The sequence below is a fragment of the Sus scrofa genome, chromosome 14 (genome assembly GCF_054392235.1).
Source record: "Sus scrofa isolate SSC_HxYL_T2T_F1_AM1 chromosome 14, Sscrofa_HxYL_maternal_Yorkshire_Landrace_v2.0, whole genome shotgun sequence".
NCBI lineage: Eukaryota > Metazoa > Chordata > Mammalia > Artiodactyla > Suidae > Sus > Sus scrofa.
The window spans coordinates 36,354,974-36,377,151 of record NC_139396.1 but is presented as its reverse complement, the minus strand read 5'-3'; the positions used below and the strand labels follow the sequence as shown (position 1 = coordinate 36,377,151).

General features: G+C 39.3%; 1 protein-coding gene across 3 annotated transcripts in view; it reads right to left on the bottom strand.

Annotated features, from left to right (window-relative positions):
* The window catches only part of GLRA3 (glycine receptor alpha 3), a 488,702-nt gene that overhangs the window by 406,312 nt on the left and 60,212 nt on the right, over positions 1–22,178 (bottom strand). Inside the window, exon 1 of one of the 3 annotated variants that reach the window (XM_084997696.1) lies at positions 3,735–3,942. The exons of the other annotated variants lie outside the window; for them this stretch is intronic. The gene's annotated coding sequence lies outside the window, so the exon portion shown is untranslated. Of the gene's footprint in view, positions 1–3,734; positions 3,943–22,178 lie in introns of those variants that run through there. 3 annotated transcript variants of the gene reach the window in all.

Sequence of the window (22,178 nt, the reverse complement as noted above, 5' to 3'; positions counted from 1 at the left end):
GGAAAAATCTGAATTCTAGAAAAATCTAAGTCATGGATTCTCTGTCAGAGGTGCTAGAGATTCCAGGCCAGTCGGGTTTAAGTAAATGGAGGAGTTATCAATAACCAGCACACTTCCCAATGACCCAGAGATCCCCCTGTGAGTTTTTAGGGCACTGGGAGAGGCTTTTTCTAAGATGCCACTGTCTCAGCAACTTCAGAGGAGAAAAAACCTGAATCCAAGTTTAGGGAAAGTCACCCCCAGAGCTTTCCGTCCCCTCACTGGCCCTTAGGCTAAGGCCTGTGAAGTTTGCCTCTTCCTGGACCTCAGTCCCCCATCCCTTCACCAAGCCTCCAACCCTGATTTAGCTCAGGGTGTCATTTTCAAAGCCTCACTAGCCAGGAAGGACCTGCTCAAATAATATAACTAATAATTTTCCATGAGGAGTGGAAGGAGTACCTTGAGGAAGCCATGGCAGAAAGGAGCGTCCTTCTTGGTACAGATAAAAGTTGCTTAACCCAGAGTAAGACCATCTAAGACATTATGAAGACCAAATAAGACAATGAATGTGAATGCACTTTGCAGTTCCTAAAATTGGTATTCCTACTCATGTCTTCTTTTTGCAGTTTGTTGTTTTTTGTTTGTTTATTGGGGGGGGGGGTTGGGGGAGGGGTCAGCCACTCGCATGGCACATGGAAGTTCCTGGGCCAGGGATTGAACCCATGCCACAGTGGGGACCAAAGCCACAGCAGCGACAATGCCAGGTCCTTAACCCCCTGAACCATCAGGGAACTCCTTACTTATGTCTTCTTTAAGCATTCTCTAGGTCACCCAAACTACTCCCATGGTCTCTGCATTCACTCCCTTGGTGTCTACAAGATAACTGTGCCACTTCGTCAGACATGTGCTCAGGTTGCACTGCCATTGTCTTTTCTGTATTATTTGCTTTTCCAAGCATATTTAGGGCCCAATCTTCCTTTTTTGGTCTCCCTCATGCTGCATATGATTGCAATGCGTAAACAATATGTGTTCACTAAGATTTTATATATAAAAAAAGAATTGATCTCATTCAACTGGTTGAACAAAGAGACAATCAGACAAAAGCTCTTCTGTATCTCACTAGTTTGTATATAGCTTCAAATACAGTTTCATTGTTTAAGTCTACTAACATACGTTCCCCAAAGTCATAATTAAAAAAGGTATATTGTTATGTTGAGTGCTTCTCTTCCTAGTATTGCGGAAATAAAGTGAATCCTTTCACTCTGTAGATGTTGCCTCAATCTTGACATTTCCTCCAGGATAATGATTTTCCAACAGCGTTTTGTGTCCTGTCTTCACCGTGGCTGCTCTTTCTCTGGAAGTGCTCTGCATCCTACTGTCTTTGCCCACTGCCCCCCACTGTCAACACTAGACAAATGTACTCTGAATGATTGGTGCTCATTGCATGATGTCTCCTGATATGCAGGCTCACTAGAACACAGAAATGTTCTTGCCACTGAAAGGTTCAATAATCATACGGCAACTCACTTCTTGAGTACTGAACGTAGAAAGAGGTCCTCTTCATCCCAGCTAGAGTCTCTCCAACCAACTTAACCATGAGGGTCTTGCTTTCCATCCTTGGGGTCCTCATCTTGTTATCCATTGTTTCTCCAGGTAAGAGGGGAGCCTTCCATTCCAGAGTTATGAAAATATAAATGGAAGAGCAAACAAGGTCTTCCAAGAGTTTGAAAATAAATTAGATGAGGGTGGATTGTTCTACACCACGAAGAAGGTGAGAGGAGTGGAGAGTTAATGGTGGAACCATAAGGTGTTGCCTTCCAGGGATTTAACCTTCCATAAACGCTACCTTGAGGATTATGATTGATCTAAAGAAGGTGGAAGGATGTTTACAGAACACAGAAAATTGGGGGAACTGGAAAAACAGAAAGTGAATGGTGATAAGAAGGAGGGCCAGAGTGAAGAGAAGGCTGCTCCCCATAATCTGTGGGTCACAGAACCCTCAGATCCCTGATCTAGGCAAGGGCTTATGTGGAAATTACTTCATATATGGTGGGGGTTAAGATTCCATTTCCCCACTTAACCAAATAACCAATGAAACAGGCGCATTTATTGAATAATAAATCTGACCCTCCCAAATTAACTTTAAAATCCACCAAAACTATGTAAGATAAATATATATTAATCTTGTGCTTATCACTGGGATTTTTAGTATTCTCTATTGACATCTTTTCTGATGCAGGACTCCCTTAGACCACATTTTAATACTAGGAATTCAAGATTTCCCTAATTGTTTTTGGTTTTTTTCAGTCAAGATAAAATTCACTCTTTTAAAGTGTACCATTTTAGGGAGTTCCTGGCAGCTCAGTGGGTTAAGGATCTGGCATTGTCATTACTGTGGCTCTGGCTACAGATGTGGCGCAGGTTTGATCCCCGGCCTGGGAACTTCTGCATGCTGCAGGAGCAGCCAAAAAATAATAATAATAAAGTGTACCATTTCAGTGTTTTCTGTATATTACTAAAGCTACTATCCAACTCTAGAACATTCCGTAGTCCCCAAAAGAATCTCCACATTCATTAGGAGTCATTTCCCATCCTAGGCTTACCTCAGACCCTGGCAACTATTAATCAACTTTCTTTCTCTATCAATTTACCTATTCTGGACATTTAAAATAATTATACAACATGTGACCCTCTGTGTCTGTTTTCACAAGATTTTTCAAAGTTCATGCATGTTATAGCATGCATCAATACTCAATCCCTTTTCAGTAGATGAACAGTATTCTGTTAAATGGATAAACTACCTTTTATTCATCCAGTCATTAGTTTATGGGCGTTTCAATTGTTTCTAGTTTGGAGCTATTATAAAAAAATGTTTCCCTGAATATTTTCATCCAAGTTTTTGTGTGGATACATTTTCAAGTATCTTGGGTATATGCCAAGGAATAGAACTGCTGTGTTTTATGGTTACACTATGTTTACATTTCTGAGGAATTGCCAAACTATTTTCCACAGCTTCATCCTTCATTTTACAATCCCACCAGCAGTGCATGAGGGTCCCCATTTCTCCATATTCACTAACACCTGCTATTGTCTGTCTCTTTTATTACAGTCTTCCCAGTTGGTGCAAAGTGATATTCTGTTGTAGTTTTAATTTGTATTTTAATTTGCAACATTAATGGAGTTCAGCATTTTTAAGTGTATATTGACCATTTGTATATTTTTATTTTGGTTTTTTTTTATTATTGGGTTCCTAGTTCTTTATATATTCTGGACACTATGCCTTTAAACAGATATAGGTCTGCTAATATTCTCCCCCCCCCCTTTCTCTTTGGCTGTGCCTGAAGCATGTGTAAGTTTCCAGGCCAGGGGCCACAGCAGCAACTGAGCCCCTGCAGTGACAATGCCAGATCCTTAACTTTCTGTACCACAAGGGAACTTCCTCCCCCATTGTTTTCGAGTTGTTTCTTTTTAAAAAAAAAATATTTTACTGGACATAGCTGTACCAGTAAATATGTTTTCAAGTTCAAGTTAGAAACAATTCAGATTCAATTATCTCTGTGAGCAGATGTCATGATTTTATATGCAGAAACCCTAAGATGCCACCAAAAAACTTTGCAGTAAAAAAAAATTTAAGTTACAGAATACAAAATCGGTAAGTGAAAACCAGTTGCATTTCTATTTACTAACAACAAACTATTCAAAAAAGAAATTATGAAACCAATTCCACTTACAGTAGAAGCAAAAGAATAAAATACCTGGAGTTCCTGTCGTGGCTCAGCAGTAATGAACCCGACTAGTATCCATGAGATAGGTTCGATCCCTGGCCTTGCTCAATGGGTTAGGGACCCGACGTTGCTGTGACCTGTGCTGTAGGTCACAGATGAGGCTCAGATCCAGCATTGCTGTGGCTGTGGTGTAGGCTGACAGCTACAGCTCTGATTTGACCCCTAGCCTGGGAACTTCCACAGGCACAGGTGTGGCCCTAAAAAGGTAAAGCAAAAAAAAAAAAAAAAGAATGAAATACTTAAGAATACAACTTAACCAATGAGGTGAAAGATTTGTACACTGAAAACTATGAAATACTGATGAAAGAAATTAAAGACATAAATTAATGGAAGGATATCTCCTGTTCATCAATTGAAAGAATTGTTAAAATGCTCATAGTACTGAAAACAATAAAATCCCTATGAAAATCTCAATGTCATTTTTTGGGGGGCCAATCCCATGGTATATGGAAGTTCCCAGTCAGGGATCAAACCCATGCCACTGTTTACAGAATTAGAAAAAAAATCCTAAAACAGTTTTTTTTTTTTTTTTTTTGCCTTTTTTTGTTGTTGTTGTTGTTGCTATTTCTTGGGCCGCTCCCGCGGCATATGGAGGTTCCCAGGCTAGGGGTTGAATCGGAGCTGTAGCCACCGGCCTACGCCAGAGCCACAGCAACGCGGGATCCGAGCCGAGTCTGCAACCTACACCACAGCTCAGGGCAACGCCGGATCATTAACCCACTGAGCAAGGGCAGGGACCAAACCCGCAACCTCATGGTTCCTAGTCGGATTCGTTAACCACTGCGCCACGACGGGAACTCCCTAAAACAGTTTTTTAAAAATTTTACACAAAGATTTTAGAAAATTTTTTAAAGAAAGGAAAGAGAGAAGAAAGAGTGAGTCCTAAAATTCAGATGGAGCCACAAAAGCCCCTGAATAGCAAAAAAACAAAGCTGGCAGCATCACAGTTCATAACTTCAAAATATATAATTTTAAAAGTATGGTCCTGACATAAAAACAGATATGTTAACAATGGAAGAGAATAGAGAGGCCAGAAGTAAGGTCCCACACACAGAGTGAACTGATATTCAATAAAAGTGCCAAGACTACACAACGGAGAAAGGACAGTCTCTTCTACAAATTGTGTTAGGAAAACTGGATAGCCACATGCAAAAGAGTACATTTATAGAGAAAAATCAATTCAAAATATATTAAAGATTTAAACATGAAACTGTAAAATTTCTAGAAGAACACATGGAGGAAGAGCTTCATGACACTGGTCTTTGCAATGATTTCTTATGCACCAAGCACAAGCAACAAGGGCAAAACCAAACAAGTGGATCTACATCAAACTAAAAAGCTTCTGCACAACAAATGGAACAATCAACAGAGCGAAGAGATTATCTATGGAATCATAGAAAATATGTGCAAACCCTATCCCCAATAAGGGTTTGCAAGTTTCCTGCAAAATATAGAAGGAACTCACACGACTCAATAGCCAAAAATAATAATAAACCAATTAAAAATGGGCAAAACAGAATTCCCATTGTGGCTCAGTCGTTAACACACCTGACTAGGATCCATAAGGACGTGGCTTCGATCCCTGGCCTTGCTCAGTGGGTTAAGGATCCAACGTTGCCGTAAGCTGCGGTGTAGGTCACAGACATGGCTAGGATCTGGCATTGCTGTGGCTGTGGCGTAGGCCAGCAGCTGTAGCTCCAATTCGACCCCTAGCTGGGAACATTCATATGCCATGGGTGCAGCCCTAAAAAGACAAAAGACCAAAAAAGATGGCAAAGGACCTAAATAAATGTTTTTCCAAAGAAGATATGCAAATATCCAAAAAGAATACACAAAAGGTGGGTTTTTTTGTTCACTACGGCATTATTCATTCACATCATCCAAGATATGGTAACAACCTAATTGTCTGTCAATGGATAAATGGGTAAAGAAGTTGTGATATACACATGCGTGCACATATGTAGATGTCTGTGTATGTGTATGTGCATATATACACACATATATATACATATGCGCATATACACACATATATACATATGTGCATATACACACATATATACATGTGCGCATATACACACATATATACATATGTGCATATACACACATATATATACATATGTGCATATATACATATATATATATAACTCGGCCTTAAAAAAATGGAAATGATTCCATTTGCAATGATACGGACAAACCTGAAGGACATTATGCTAAGTCAAGTAAGCAAGACACGGAAAGAACAGTACTGTATGATCTCATTTATACGTGGGATGTAAAAAAGCAAATCTCAAAGAAGTGGATAGTATAATGATTGTCGCCAGAGGATGGGTGTGGGGGGATGGAAAGATGTTGGTCAAAGGGTATAAACTTTCAGTTATAAAATGAACAAGTTCTAGAGACTTAATGCACAGCATGGTGACTACAGTTAATAATTAATAATACTGTACTATATACTTGAAAGTTACTGAGAGAGTAGATCTCAAGGGATATTACCACACAAAAAAAGATGATAACCATGTGAAGCGTTGGATATGTTAACTATCTCATGGTGGTGGTGAATTCAATATATACTGTCAAAACATCACACTGTATGCCATAAATGTATACAGTTTTTACTAGTCCTTCCTCAATAAAAGTGAAACACACACACACACATAAGAAGACAATGTGATATATATGTAAAATGAATTTAGCCTTTAAAAAGAAGGAAATCATGACATCTTGACATGGATGGACCTCAAGGATATATGCTAAATGAAATGTCAGACACAGAAAACAAATACGTGTGATCTCACTTATATGGGGAATCCAAAAAAGTCAAACGTGGAGTTCCCGTCGTGGCTCAGTGGTTAACGAATCCGACTAGGAACCATGAGGTTGCGGGTTCGATTCCCTGGCCTTGCTCAGTGGGTTGGGGATCAGGTGTTGCCGTGAGCTGTGGTGTAGGCTGCAGACACAGCTCGGATCCCGCATTGCTGTGGCTCTGGTGTAGGCCGGTGGTTATAGCTCCGATTCGACCCCTAGCCTGGGAACCTCCATATGCCACTAGAGCAGCCCAAGAAATGGCAAAAAGCAAAAAAAAAAAAAAGTCAAATTCACAGTAACAGAGAGTAGAACAGCGGTTACCTGGGGCTGACAGGTGGGGGAAATGGGGAGTTGTTGGTCAGAGAGTACAAAGTTTCATTTAGGCAAGATAGATAAGTTTTGAAGTTGTGCTATACATAGGACCTACAGCTAACAAGACTGAACTGTACACTTAAAATTTTCTGAGCCTAGGTCCTATGCTAAGTATTCTTACCACAAGTAATAAAAACAATAACAACAACAATAAAGGAGGTGAGAGGAAATTTTCATATGTGATGAATGGTGATGGTTTCACAGGTGTGTACCTGCCACCAAACGTATTAAGTTGTATACATACAACTAAACAATGAAAAAGCCATATAATTATTCAGTATCACCAATATATAACCCCCATTGTATTAATGAATCTAGCTATTGGGCATCAGTAGCTGTTTTCCATCTCCAAAAGAGAGACAAGCAGACATTATGGGCATCCTGATACTACACACACACCCCTCACCAACTACAGCACAGCTAGCTAAAGGAATCAAATATGGGTCTGGAAACACCTCTGAATCCAGCAGTCAATTTACTGAAAATACAGAGGACACAGGAATATGCCAATTTCTTGAAGAGTAGGCAATCAGAAAAATATAAACTGAGGGGATCACTACAGGTTAAACACCCAAGTTCCTCAACATAAAAACTGTAAGAAAGGATTTGGGAAGGATCTGAAGATTTAGAGAGAATATCAAAAACTGTAATGAGGAGTTCCCATTGAGGCTTAGCGGTTTAAGAACCTGACATAGTGTCCACGAGGATGCGATTCAATCCCTAGCCTCACTCAGCAGGTTAAGGATCCAGCATTGCCTCAAGCTGTGGTGTAAGTCACAGATGCAGCTCCAACTCAACCCCTGGCCTGGGAACTTCCATAAGCTACACGTGTGGCTGTAAAAAGAAAAAAAAAATGGTAAATGAGAAGGAAAAAAAAAAAAAAACCTAAACTATGGTGTCTAGGGATAAAATCCAGGAAATAAAACTATTTTTTTAAGTACAGAAATGGAAATGGTTACTATAAATGTAGGACAGGTCTTCTTGGGGGAAAGAGATGGAAGGAAACACCCACCTATGAGAGAGCAAGAACTGGAAACCAAATTGAAAGATTATGGTTTATGAGATCCTGTCCAGATCTCAGAAATTCCCTCAGTAAACGTGACCCAGCTATGCGCTTAAACACACTAGAAAGTTGGACCCAACTCCCCTGTCCCCTTCTCATGCTCAATGGATCATTTTTTTTTCACCAAGACAGTAAAAGCAACAGGTGATCACATCCCCATACTCCACCACCCTACACATCCACCAATACTATCTCACTCGCCATCTCTTCACACCCTGTGATGTAAGGCTAACCCCTTACATCGCTGGTACGCTAAATCCCATCCCCATGCACTCCTTAGGGACCTCACTTCTCAACTGAAATATTCTTTCCTGAATCATGAATCCCCCACCCCTGAAAAGATCATTAATTTTAATCAGAAATACATTTTGACTGTTCTTAAAAAATAATAATGCTGTTCCTGTTCAGCTCCTGCCTCACTTTGCTACTCTATAGAAGAAACCCTTGTACAACTATAAATATAATAAAATTCATTAAATTAGAAAAAAGAAGAAACCCTTGTTTGTCTTCTTTTCAACATGTCCACTTTTCTCTCCTGCATCCTTTTTTGTTTTTGTTTGTTTGTTTGCTGGCTTTTTTAGGGCCGCACTTGTAGCATATGGAAGTTCCCAGGCTTGGGGTCAAATCAGAGCTGCACTGCCAGTCTGCACCACAGCAACTCGGGATCCCCGACTCATTGAGCGAGGCCAGGGATCAAACCTATATCTTCACAGATACTAGGTGGATTTGTTTCCTCTGCCTCACAATGGGAACTCCCTCTGGGTAATTTCTTTATTGTTGTTGCTTTAATATGTTACAAAACACTTGAGATGTTAAAATATATAAGCAAGTAATACAATATAATGTTTCTCTTTCCAAAGCCAGAAGTTACTTTCTTTATAAAGGATGTCCTGGAGGACGCCGAAACTGCAAAATGAAGTGCGACAATGACGAATATGCAATTAAATACTGTGAAGACTGGACCATCTGCTGCAAATTAAAGCAAACTGAGTTTAAGGAAAGAAGGAGAGTTTCCGCCATAGCTCAGCGGGAAGGAACCTGACTAGCATCCATGAGGACGCAGGTTCGATCCCTGGCCTCGCTCAGTGGGTCAAAGATCCAGTATTGCCGTGAGCTGTGGTGTAGGTCGCAGATGCGGTTCGGATCCTGTGTTGCTGTGGCTGTGGCATAGGCCAGCAGCTACAGCTCTGATTAGACCCCTAGCCTGGGAACCTCCATATGCCACAGGTGAAGCCCTAAAAAGACAAAAAAAAAAAAATTTTTTTTAAATAAATAAATAAATGAAACAAAAAAGAAAAAAAAAAAGGAAGTGGTGAAAAGTCTAACTCTCTCTTCTTCAGGTTCCAGGAAAGGAAATTTAAAATGTTTAAAACTTTCTTGGCTGTACAAGAAAAATTAACACGATGGATAAAGGAAACTCTGATAATTATATGGGTAGATGGTCAGGTTAAAGTAAATATTTCATAAGGGCTTACACTCTGTTTTCATGTGTGTACTTTTCCACAACTTTCCTCAGCTTATGTACACAACCAAACTGCTATTTCAACTATAGTGCCATATCTCCACCCACCCCTTACTAACTGACCTTGGGTAAGTTCTTGAGTCTTTCTCTGTTCTCAGTTTCCTTATCTATATAATGGGATAACTCCAGTACCTATGTCACGGTGTCAGGAGGGTTATAGGAGTTGCTATACGTAAAGTTCTTAAACAATAGCTGACCCCAGTATAAGCTCCACATGTATGAATTACAATTTTGTGAAATCAGAGAATGTGATCTTCTCTACAACTCTTGTGAATTTACTGAATCATTCTTTGTGGCCTAAGATAAAGCTGGTATTTGTTAAAATGCAGTTTTGTAAATAAGGTATATTTTCTATTTATGAGATACAGTCTTAAATAAAAGCCATATCTTTATGCAACATTATCATATTCTAGTAATCTAGGACTGGGACACTGATGTGAGGGTAAGAAGGAAGAACAGATTGAGGATGGATGTCAGAAGTAAGACTGATAGAATGTGGAAGATGACACTGATATTTTAAAGCTGGACAAGAGAGGGTTAAACACAACTCACCAACTAGAGAGCGTAGAGAGGGCAAGGAGAGAAAGCAGATGGAGGAGGGTCAATAAAGAAATATTTTGGCATAAAGGAGTTTGAATCATGTAAGGGGTATGAATATTAGCCCACTAGGCACATTTGCAAAAGTATAACTTTTTTTTTTTTTTTCCTTTTTAGGGCCACACATATGGCATATGGAAGTTCCCAGGCTAGGGGTCAAATTGCAGCTACAGCTGCCGGCCTACACCACAGCCACAGCAATGCAGGATCTGAGCCGTGTCTGTGACCCACACCACAGCTCATGGCAACGCCAGATCCTCAACCCACTGAGTGAGGCCAGGGATCGAACCCAAAACCTCATGGTTACTAGTCGGATTCGTTTCCGCTGTACCATAATGGGAACCCCTAACTTTCATTTTGTAAATGAACTTACTTCCTATTATAAACCTCATTCTACCCAGTCGCAGAAACTCAGTCAATTCAGAGTCACTTCTCTTTTTCTCCAGGTTATTTGTAAGTTTCAGAGGAGTCAGATAGAGGTGAGGCATCTGGGAGAGCATTTATGTTAACATTACCAGGACCTCCTCTTTCTTACTTAGTCTTACTCACTAGTCAAGGTACGACTGCTGAGTTTCCTCTTATTTTTAATCAAATTCTTAAAGCTCTCTGGGGGAGGCTTATTCTTTAGTGAATGGTGTGATTCTGCCACTCAGGCATCATTCCAGGTTGCTGGAAATTCAGGTGGGACAATCGATGACTTCACCACTTCCAGGCTGACCTCAGCCCACAGGGATTCTGCCACTGGACTCCTCCCACCATGGAGACCCTGTATGAGGGAAGGGGACCAAACAGATTCGCCCTCACATATTTCAAAGGAGCAACCCTGCCAAAACCTTGATCTCAGACTTCTAGCCTACAGAACTCTCAGCCATCCAGTTTAGAGTACTTTATTATGGCAGCTTTAGGAAATTAATACTCCAAACTTCTTGAAATTAAGAAATGTATACTTAGATAATTCTTTTTTTTTTCTTTTTATGGCAGCACCATATGGCATATTGAAGTTCTCAGGCTAGGGGTTGAATCGGAGCTACAGCTGCCAGCCTACACCACAGTCACAGCAACGCCAGATCCAAGCTACATTTTCAAACTACACATCCACTGTGGCAATGCCAGATCCTTAACCAACTGAAAGAGGCCAGAGATTAAACCTGCATCCTCGCAGAGATTATGTTGGGTTCTTAAGCCACTGAGCCACAGCAAGAACTCCCCTAAAACTCTTTTTAAAATCAAATCCTTTAATTAGAAACATTCCCACAAGTAAATTCCAAGCCTAGATTAACATCTTGGTAAGTGAGATCTATAAAGAAAAATACCACTTGTATACATTTCTTCAAGATAAAAGGAAAAGAGGGAAGATGTGCCTTCTCATTCCTAAAGCTACAATAAACTTGACGCCAAAATCTGGAGGACATGGGAAAGAAAATGTCAGGCCATTACACTCATAAATACACTGGCAAAAATGTCCAACACAACAATAAATTGATCCAGCAATATATACAAAGTATCTTCATGGGCTTATTCCGGGATTACTAAAATTTGGTGACCAAAAAGGTAACACGGAAGAACCCAGATTCTGTTCCCCAGCAATTAAGCATAATTAGATGGCTATCCATGAAGAAAATCAGCTCAGGGAGAGTTCTGGAGAACAAGAAATTTTAGCAACACAGTGAAACAAACAAACAAGAAATCTGAGAATAACCACACAAGAAGACAGACTGAAGCTTAATCCCCAATGTGATAGTGTTTGGAGGCGGGGCCTTGGAAAAATGATTAGGACCTGAAAGTGTAGCCTTAATGGGTGGGATTAGTGTCTTCATAAAGGAGACCCCAGAGAGCTCCCTTCACCCATTGCATCATGTGAGGACACAGGACAGAGGGCTGTAAATAAGCCAGGAAGTGGCTCCCACCATACACTGAATCTGCTCATGCCTTGTGCTTGGGTTTCCCGGTCTCCAAAACTGTGAGAAATAAAGCATTTGTGGTTTATAAGCCACCCACTCCATGGTATTTTTGTTAGAGCAGCACAAACAGAAGAAAGCAAAACTTGGGACCAAGAAGTGGGGGGTTCTGCTCTAACGAATAATTTAAAATGTAGAAGCAGTATTGAATTTGAGTAATGTGTAGACGGAAGAGCTTTGTTGTGTGTACCAGAGAACAGAACTCTGCAGAGAACAGAACTTTGAAGGAGATTCTAATGAGAGCTCAGAAAGGGAGGAGGGAAGCCTCAATCTTCTTAGAGAATACCTACGTAATGAATAGAATGTCGTTATAAATATGGACAGAAAAGACCATTCAGATGATACCTCAGCCAGAAATTACAGACATGTTATTGGAAAAAGGAGGAAAGGTGATTCTTGTGATAAGTGGCAACAAATGGGGCTGAATCGTGTCCGTGTCCAAGTGTACTGCAGAAAGCAGAACTTGAAAGTGATGAAACTGGATGTCTAACTGAAGCAAAATTTAAGCAAAATGTTGAAGATGAGCTTGGCTCCTCCTGACTTATACTATAATGACTTATAGTAAAATGCCGGAAGAAAGAAATGACAGCCCGTGATGGAAGATAGTATAAAAAAGAATGTATATATATATATGACTGGATCACTTTTGCTGTACAGCAGAAATTGAAGGAACATTGTAAATCAACTACAATTTAATTTTTAAAAAAAGAAAGAAATTACAAACCAACAGAAGTGATTATAGAAGGGAAATCAAACTTGGAGATTTTGAAAGTTCTCAGTCTAACCATATTATAAAAAAGAGGAGTTCCCACTATGGTACAGTGGGTTAGGACCCATTTGCATTATGGCTCAGATTCCATCCCTGGCCCAGGAACTTCCATGTGCTGTGAGTGCAGCAAAAAAAAAAAAAAAAAAGAGAGAGAGAAAGTAGTCAGTAGAGAACACTCAGGGTGTGGCTTGCTTATCTAGAAAACTATAAAGAAAAGCAAGGAAATCATTCCTAGTGGTGAAGGGAAACAGGGTTGTGATTGGGAAAGTATTTCTGCAACACTTTTTTTGGGCCACACCCATAGTAGGCCAGGGATTGCATCCTCACCACAGCAGTCGCCAGGATCACAGCAGTGTCAATACCAGATCTTTAACTTGCTGAGCCGTCAGGGAACTCCAACAACATTTTTTAATTAAAAAAAAAAATGGTGGAAACCTTTATTTCGTATAATAGAGAATATGACAGTGTTTCTATACAATTTTAAATGGTGCTATTAAAAAAAAAAAAAAAAAAAAAACCTTAAGGACAAGAAAATACGTTCAAAATACACCACTGAGTGAAATATAACAAAATGTGTCCTTTGGGATAATTCCAGTCTTTTAAAGACAGCTCTTTCAATTTTCCATAATCCTTTTTAATGGTTTGACCTAATTAGATACCCTTTGAAGCATTAAAAAAGGAGTTAGGTCAGTTTTGTCACCAAAAATAGAAGCACGCAAATGGCATATTAATGATTCATATCAACTTCAGGATAAGAATAATCTCCAAAAAAGGTAGGAAGAAAAAGGCATAAAAAATGAAGCTTAACTGTATCTGCAATGATTTGTTTATTTTTTAAAGACATTTCTTAACTTTTTACTTTTCTACACATTTTTTAAATTTTATGAAATAAATAAAACTTAAAAACAGAGGCATACAAACACTAGAAGAAAGTAAAATAGAGGAGAACATTATATCATTCAGATTTCAGATTAAAGTGGGACATCTTAAATTAGAAAGAAAACCCAGATGTCTTAAAGGCCATTGCTGGCAGACATGACCACGTTAAAAATTAAAACTCTGCTTGACAAAACTCACAAAAAATTAAGAGAAAAGAATTCCAGGAGAAAAATGGGTAAAAGATATAAAGAACCAATTCAGCAATAAAAGACATACAAATAGCCAATAAGCATTACCAAAAAAAAAAAATCTACAATGTTACTAGGCAATCACAGAAACACCAATTCTACCACAGATGACTTTTTTTAATGCACAGATGATTTTTTTTTTAATTCTTATTTTGGCAAGATTTTTCTCAAAGGACATTATCCAGTTCAGGTGGACTTACGGAGAAATAGGTACTCTCAAATCTCATTAATGAGACTATAAACAGCTAAAATCCCCTTAGAAATAATCCAACCGGGACTAATAAAATCTAAAATGCACGTCCTGTTATAGAATAATCGTGATAAGAATCTATCTCATGGGAAGAAGAGCACAGTACACTAAAATATCATGTGCAAGAAACTTTACTGCAATGTCATTTATAATGGAAAAAAAATTAGAAACTATGTGTAATCAGACCATGATTGGCACGTCTATGCCATTAAAATTATCCATATATTTAAAAGAATATATTTTAATTGGCCTGAAAAAGTGTCCATGATAAATTATTAAGTTAAAAAATAGCAAATTACAGGAGTTCTCTTGCGGCCCTGTGGTAAGGATCCGGTGTTGTCACTGAAGTGGCTCAGGTCATTGCCGGGCTGTGGGTTCAAACTTCCACAGGGGAACTTCCACATGCTGCTGGCACAGCCAAAAAACCCCAGCAAATTATAGAGTATGATTTTATTACTGGAAATAATAAATCACAGATATATGAAAATATATATGATTTCTTATTATACATATATGATCATGCAGAAGTAACAAACGGATACTCATCAAATTGTTAGCAAACACATCAAAGAGGTTGGTACCTCACAAGGAAAGGATCACAGGTGAAGAGGCAATTATTAATATTTTCTTTGTATATCTTTTTTTTCACATGTTACAATAGTGAAAATTATATGCATAACAAAAAGCGATCAAAACATGGTTATAATTACTAGAACTCTGTAAGGAAAAAATTAGAAATTTCAAGATAAAGGTTGTTTAAGATATATGTCAACTGTCACAGAATAAACATAAATTTCTCATATAAATTTAAATATATTTCTCTGTCTCTTGGCCAGAAACATCATGTGAGGAAAAATGAATACTTTAAGCAAAGTTAAAAAAAAAAAAAAAAAAAACCTGTTGTTCTACATTTTTCTGTTCTCTCTTTCTCCTTAAAATCTGGGGAAAAAAGGCTGCCAAATGGGCAGATTTTATGTGCCCAGATCAATGCTTCTCTTATAGTCAAAAACGTAATTACCCATCACTTGCTTCCCGTGGTGGTCCCATGGAGCCAAGCATCCCCAGGCTACTGGTGAGCCACTGTTCAATGTATGTACCAAGAGAAGAGACTCCTTTCTGTTATGTGACCCCCGAGGGGGTGAGCTGTGGGTCTCTGGCATAGTAAATGGCAATGGTGCACCTACTATCTCCAAAGTTAATTTTCCTTTTTTGGCCTCACCCACGGCATGCAGAAGTTCCCAGGCCAGGGAGCGGACCCACACCACAGCTGTGACCTGAGACATAGCAGTGACAATGCCTGGTCCTTAATCCACTGAGCCACCTGGAAACTCCCAAAGCTAACTTTTTTAGGGAGAATTTGAAGAATACTTCTATTTCATCTGATCATTTCCAGGAAGACTTTCCTATAAACAGTCCAGCAGTTTCTTATTCCAATTGAGCCTTATTTGTAATTTACCATTTAGTAACACCTTTACCTTGTTCTCTCTGCAGAAGCATTGCCATTTTAAGGGAAGCCATCCAACTATACCTCTAAATCCATCTTAACACCTCTGCCTGGTTCTTGACTAGGTATTTTACTCCTCTATGGCCTTTATTCTGAGATTATCAGTGAGGAATTTCTCATGTCCTGCTGCCCTACTTTAAAAAAAAATCAAACCCTTATAAAAGTCAATATTTTCTTTTCTTGTTTTTGTCTTTTTTAGGACCCCACCCACAGCATATGGAGGCTCCCCTGCTAGGAGTCAAATCAGAGCTGTAGCCACTGGCCTATGCTACAGCCATAGCCATGCAAGATCTGAGCCACATCTGCAATCTACACCACAGCTCACGGCAGTGTCAAATCCTTAACCCACTGAGTGAAGCCAGGGATTGAACCTGTGTCCTCATGGATGCTAGTCTGATTCGTTTCCACTGAGCCATGACAGGAACTCTAAAATTCAATATTTTCAAAAACATTTTATTAAATTGATGTCATCCTTCTCTGAGGACAGAATATAAATCATTAGTACCATGATAGGGTTAAGGAGAGCCGAAGGATACCCTATATAAGCACAGCGCTTGCTCCAAGAAGTGGATGATGTAGAAGGGAAGGCATAGAGGTAACCAGATAATTACGCTCCAGATCATAAAGCATTGCTGGTACATCAAACACCATTAAATTAAACAACAGGACTCCCGCCTGCCTACAATGAACTAACTCACCAATGATCTTACTCTTTTACTAATTAGGTCTACTATTTAAAACACAACTGAAAAATTGATGGTTCAAAATAAATATTCATTCAACTAGATATGTGATGCTTAACATTTTGTGGGACACAGACCACTTTGACAATACTTATAAATTACTTATTAGTGAAAAAATAAGAAATTTATGAAAACCCTACCAAGCAGTAAAACATTTTCCATTGTTTTGTGACTTCCTAAGAACTCATGAACTCAGAGTAAACATCAACATTCTGTTTCACAGGAATCCATTATTCTGGTACCAGTCAAATCACATAAAAACATCATAATAAAGTAACATTACTTTAGGACCCCCCACCATGGGAAAGTCCTTACAAATTATAACTGAGCATCATGCCCTTGACTTTAATTTGGAACTATTAAAAAGAACAATATCTACATATGGATTAAAAGTGGACTTTAAAATTATGATAAAAGACATCCAATATTTTGATCAAGATCTCTTGTAAAAATTAGCAACCTAACTTCTTCTCCAAATTCAAATACTTCAATGAGGTTTAAAATTAAGAGTGTTAAGAATCACTGAGTGGAAAAGTTGAAAGGGAAAAAGCTGTAGCCACAGAGTCAAGCAATTGACTACAAAATTCCAAAGGTGAAGCAGTTCTATGTGTTTTCAAAGTGCATGGTATGGTAAAGTGGAGGTGAGCATCACAGGAGGTGAGAGAGTCAATAAATGAAGAGGGTAGGGTACCTGATGGTTTTTTTATGGATGCTGAAGTCACTTAAGACGTTAGGGAAGGGAGCTCCCATTGTGGCTCAGAAGGTTAAGGACCTGATGTTGTCTCCATGAGGATGCAGGTTGGATCCCTAGCCTTGTTCAGTGGGTTAAGGATCTAGTGTCATCACTGTAGTGGCTTGGGCTGCTGCTGTGCTGCAGGTTTGATCCCTGCGCCAGGGATATTCCACATGCTGTGGGTACAAAAAAAAAAAAAAAGATGCTGGGAAAACAAGAGCATCAGGGACTTTGTTAACCACAAAATGAGAATGGGATTGGGAGATCCACCTGGGACAGAGAATCCAAGCATTAGTGCACAGATAGGAAAATGGAAGGGTTTACACTGTAGATGATATGAATGAGACTTGTATCCACAATTCTGTAATGGCTACATGGTAACTGAGAAAAGTCCCAACAGAATCCTGGCATATGGGGACACCTAGACATCTGAGAAGTTCACTGTAGTCCAAACTGATTATACTTCTCAGAAAACCAAGCCTCTGGTGGACTAGGAACCGCTGGTCTCTCTTAGGAAGCGCAGGTTACGTCAGTTAAGCATTCAGAGTGGCTCAATTTCAAGGATGCTCACACTCAGTTTACAACAAAGTTTGTTAGCCTTTTCTCAGCCCTGACATTAGCCAAAAGAGGCTGAGGGAGTGAGAAGTTTGAATCTGTCCAGCCAGGCAGAGTGATGTCAAAGAATATGCAACGGAGCCAAGATCTGGGCTAATGAATGAATGCACACGTACATGTAGGCATGGATGAATGAGCAGACGGAGCCTCTGCTCCTGGAGAATTCCTAAAGAGATCTGGCAGCTCTGACTCTGCTCCAGGAAGCCTGCCTCAATCTAACTGAAGGAAACGATCTAACCTGACGGCTAACCCAGTTTTCCAAATGACTAGTGGGCTAATGTGAGGTGGAATCTGGTGCTCATTGGGTTCTGAAACACCAGCCCTACAAAGAGAATGGGTTGAGACTTGCTCCTCCTTATGTACCCAATGATTTTTCGGTGCCCACATTCAAGTTCAGATGCCCCCAGTATGGATGGAAAAGTACTTTCTTCTTATAGTTATTAAAACCCTGTTTAGCACCTAAATTCAAGCTTGGGTAAACACATCACTGGACTAATGCCCAAATGCAGTGGGATAATCAAAGAAGAAGAAAACTCACATAAGAGAATTTCCAGGAGCGGCCAAGGGAAGTAGGAGGCACAGATCTTCAGGACTCTGACCACTCCCCTGACCACTCCCATCCCACTCAACTGGGCAACCCAGTTGGGATCATTGGGAACATAACTCTCTGTACAGTTTTTCCCCACAGTAGCTGGGGTCGGCGTGAATTCACAAGACAGATCTCACTTTTACCCAAAGAGTTTCTCGTCAGCACAGGCCCTGCATGGTTGCACCAGACCCCTTATCAGGTTAAAAGTTCTAGTTTCTACTTTTCTAGGAGTCGGTCACCATGACGATCTGGACAAACCTATACAGAAAAAGATTCAACCAGTTCAGCCGACCACTGCGGTGTAATTCCTTCCCTCACTGGCCATTTCTTTGTCGGTGTTTTGGTCCCTCCTTCATTTTCTGAGTAGTCTTGCTCTCTCTCTCCTCTCCTTTATGAACAACTTCTTATCTCAGAAAAGGACTTTGATCTTTAATCTTTAATTAAAAAATTTAATCCTATACTGCTCAGAACTGCTGCGTGCCATTTTAATTTGCTTAGGCTGCTATAACAAAATACCATAAGCAAGGTGACGTATGAACAAAAGACATTTGTTTCTCACAGTTCTGGAGGCCAAGAAGTCCAAGATCATGGCACCAACATATTCAATGTGTGGTGAGGCCCCTTTTCTCACTGTAACTTCTTTACGTGGTAGGAGAGTTTGTAAAAGATCTCTCTGGAGCCTCTTCTGTAAGGACACTAATTCCATTCCACAAGGGTCTTCATTCACAGCCTAATCCCCTCCCAAAGGCCCCACCTCCTAACACCAGCACCTTGGAGGTAGAATTCCAATATATGAATTGGGGGGAGGGGTAACACAAACATTCAGTCTATGGCAAGTTTGTGTTACCTGGTGGAAGGGCTTCTTATAAATATTTTAAGCCTGTCCTGTAAGTACAAAAAAAGGAAATTTCTTCCATCTCCTGCACATGCACCTGTTTAGGAGTGTGCTAGTGTACAAAAGGTCAAGGGGGTAGGTGTCTTTTGTTGACTTTCTGAAGCACAACGATTTTGTGGTTTCATACCCTAGATTCCATCATCCGCCCTTACATCCTACTTTCTCTTCCCAACAAACCCTGATATATATTTGGAGAACCATGTGGTTCCAGAGAATCTTACAGTTATAATTAGTAGGGAGGTATATAATCTATGTTAGGCCAATAACTGTATACCCTTTCTTTACCTACATTGAATGGTACCGACTGTGGGACATAAACCAAGCTGATAAAATCAGAGAAAATCTCACATTTTCCAGGAATGTTGGACAAGACGCATCTCTTGATTATTGACTGTCTAATCTGATATTAAACCTACCTATTGATTTCTTAACTTCAGTTATTTATCAACTCTTATAAATTGTTTTCTAGATGTTTCATAATTCCCTTGTTCCTTTCTTCACTTACTGCCTTCCTTTGTGAATTGACGATTTTCTATGGTGGTATGCTTTCATTTGCTTTTTGTTTTTTGTTTTGGGGGGTTGCTTTGTTTTGTTGCTTCTTTTAGGGCCACACCCACAGCATATTGAGGTTCCCAGGCTAGGGGTTGAATCAGAGCTATAGCTGCTGGCCACAGCCCCTCTGCCACAGCAACACCAGATCAGAGCCACATCTGCAACCTACAACACAGCTCATGGCAGTAGAGGATCCTTAACTCACTGAGCAAGGCCAGGGATCAAACCCATATCCTCATGGATACTAGTCAGATTCATTTCCACTGTGCCACAACAGGAACTCCTGATTTACTTGTTTTTCAATCTTTTGTGAAACTACTGTTGGTTTTTGCTTTGTGATTACAGTGGGGCTTACATAAAACATTTACACATATAAAAAACATATACATGTTCAAAAGAGTATGTTTTATGCTAACAAAGACATCTTTAATTGCATACAAAAACTCTACCCTTTATTCCCTCCCTTTATGTCTCTGATTTCACAAGTTCTTGTTTTTTTTTGTCTATCTATTAACAAATTATTGCAGCTATAGCTATATTTAATACTCTTGTTTAACCTGTATAGTAGAGGTAAGAGTTTAACACTACTATATTACAGGAGCAGAGTATTCTGAATCTGACTACATACTTGCCTTCATCCATATGTTATATATATAGAACTTATACATAGACTATATATTTGCCTTCATCCATATGTTATATATATAGAACTTATACATAGACTATATATTTGCCTTCATCCATATGTTATATATATAGAACTTATATAAAAAACATGAAACATATATGTTTTCAGGTTACTAATTAGCACCAGTACATTTCTGCTTCAACAACTTCTTTCAGCTTTTCTTTTAAAGCAGGTCTAGAGATAATGACCTCACTCAGGTTTATCTTTCCACTCTGAAAGACAACTTTGCCAGATACTGTATTCTTGGCTGCCTTTTTTTCCCTTTCAGAACCATGAATATATCATCCCATGTTCTCTCCTGTAAAGGTCTGCTGAGAAACCCACTCTTAGCTGTATAGGAGCTCCCATATAGTAGTTTCTCTTCTCTTATTGATTTTTCACCATCTCTTTGGGAGTCCCCTGGTGGCCCACCAGGTTAAGGATCTGGCATTGTCATTGCTGTGGTGCAGGTTCAATTGCTGGCCTGGGAACTTTTGCATGCTATGGGTGTGGCCAAAAGAAAGAAAGAAAGAAAAAGATTGTCTCTCTGATTTTCAAAAATTTTATTATAATGTGTCTTAGAGAAGATCTCTTTGAATTGATTTGGTTTGGCTATATGAGCTTTATGAACTTGAATGGTGAAATCTCTCATCAGATTTGAGACATTCTCAACCATTTATTTATTTATTTATTTAATAGTACGGTTGATTTACAATGTTGTATTAGTTTCTGGTGTACAGTCATTATCTCTTTAACCAATCCTTCTGCCACCTTATACCTTTCTCATCCTTCTAAAACTCCAATAATTCACAAGCTGTTTCTTTTAATGGTAACCCATGGATCACACAGGCTTTTCTCACTCTTTTTTATTCTTTTTTTCTTGGTTCTCTGTCTGGATAAAGTCAAAGTCTCTCTCTTCTAACTCACAGATTCTTTCTTCCACTTGATCCACTCTGCTGTTGATGCTCTCTTGCATTTTTTTTGAAAGGTTGGCCCTTTTTTCTATTGTATTTTCATGTCATTCTTTTTAACAGCTCCAGAATTATCTGGGATTTTTTTTAAATGATTTCTGTCTCTGTTAAACTTTTCTTTTTTCATGTATTGGTTCCTGATTTTGCTGAACTGTCCTCTCTTCTGTGCTTTCTGTACCTCACTGGCATTCCTTAAAATATATTTAGAATTAGCTTCAGTAAATCATAGAACTCCATGTCTTTGGGATCTGTTACTGGAAAATTATTGGGATCCTTTCATGATGCCATGTTTTCTTGATTTTTCATGTTCTAAAGTTTTGCATTGCTGTCTTTGCATTTGGAGTACCAGTCACCTCCTCCAATCCTTACTAATTACCTTCAGGAGGAATATACTTTCCATTAGCCCTGCTATGAATTTTGAGGTTTCTTCAGACCTTCTATGGACACTCCTGCACCATGCTTCTTTCTCCCTCCTGTAGCAGAATTCTTAAGCTTCTGTGCCTTCTTGATCCTGCAATACACCAGGTCAGGTGTTTACGGCCCCCCTTTTGCTTTCTCAACAGTGTCACTAAGGCTCAAGTTTAAGGTCTCTTTTGACTTGCAGATTCAGGCTGGCTTTCTACACATGCTCAATATCCATCTTCAAGCTTGCTCTTGCCACTGCCACTGGGAACATGCACCA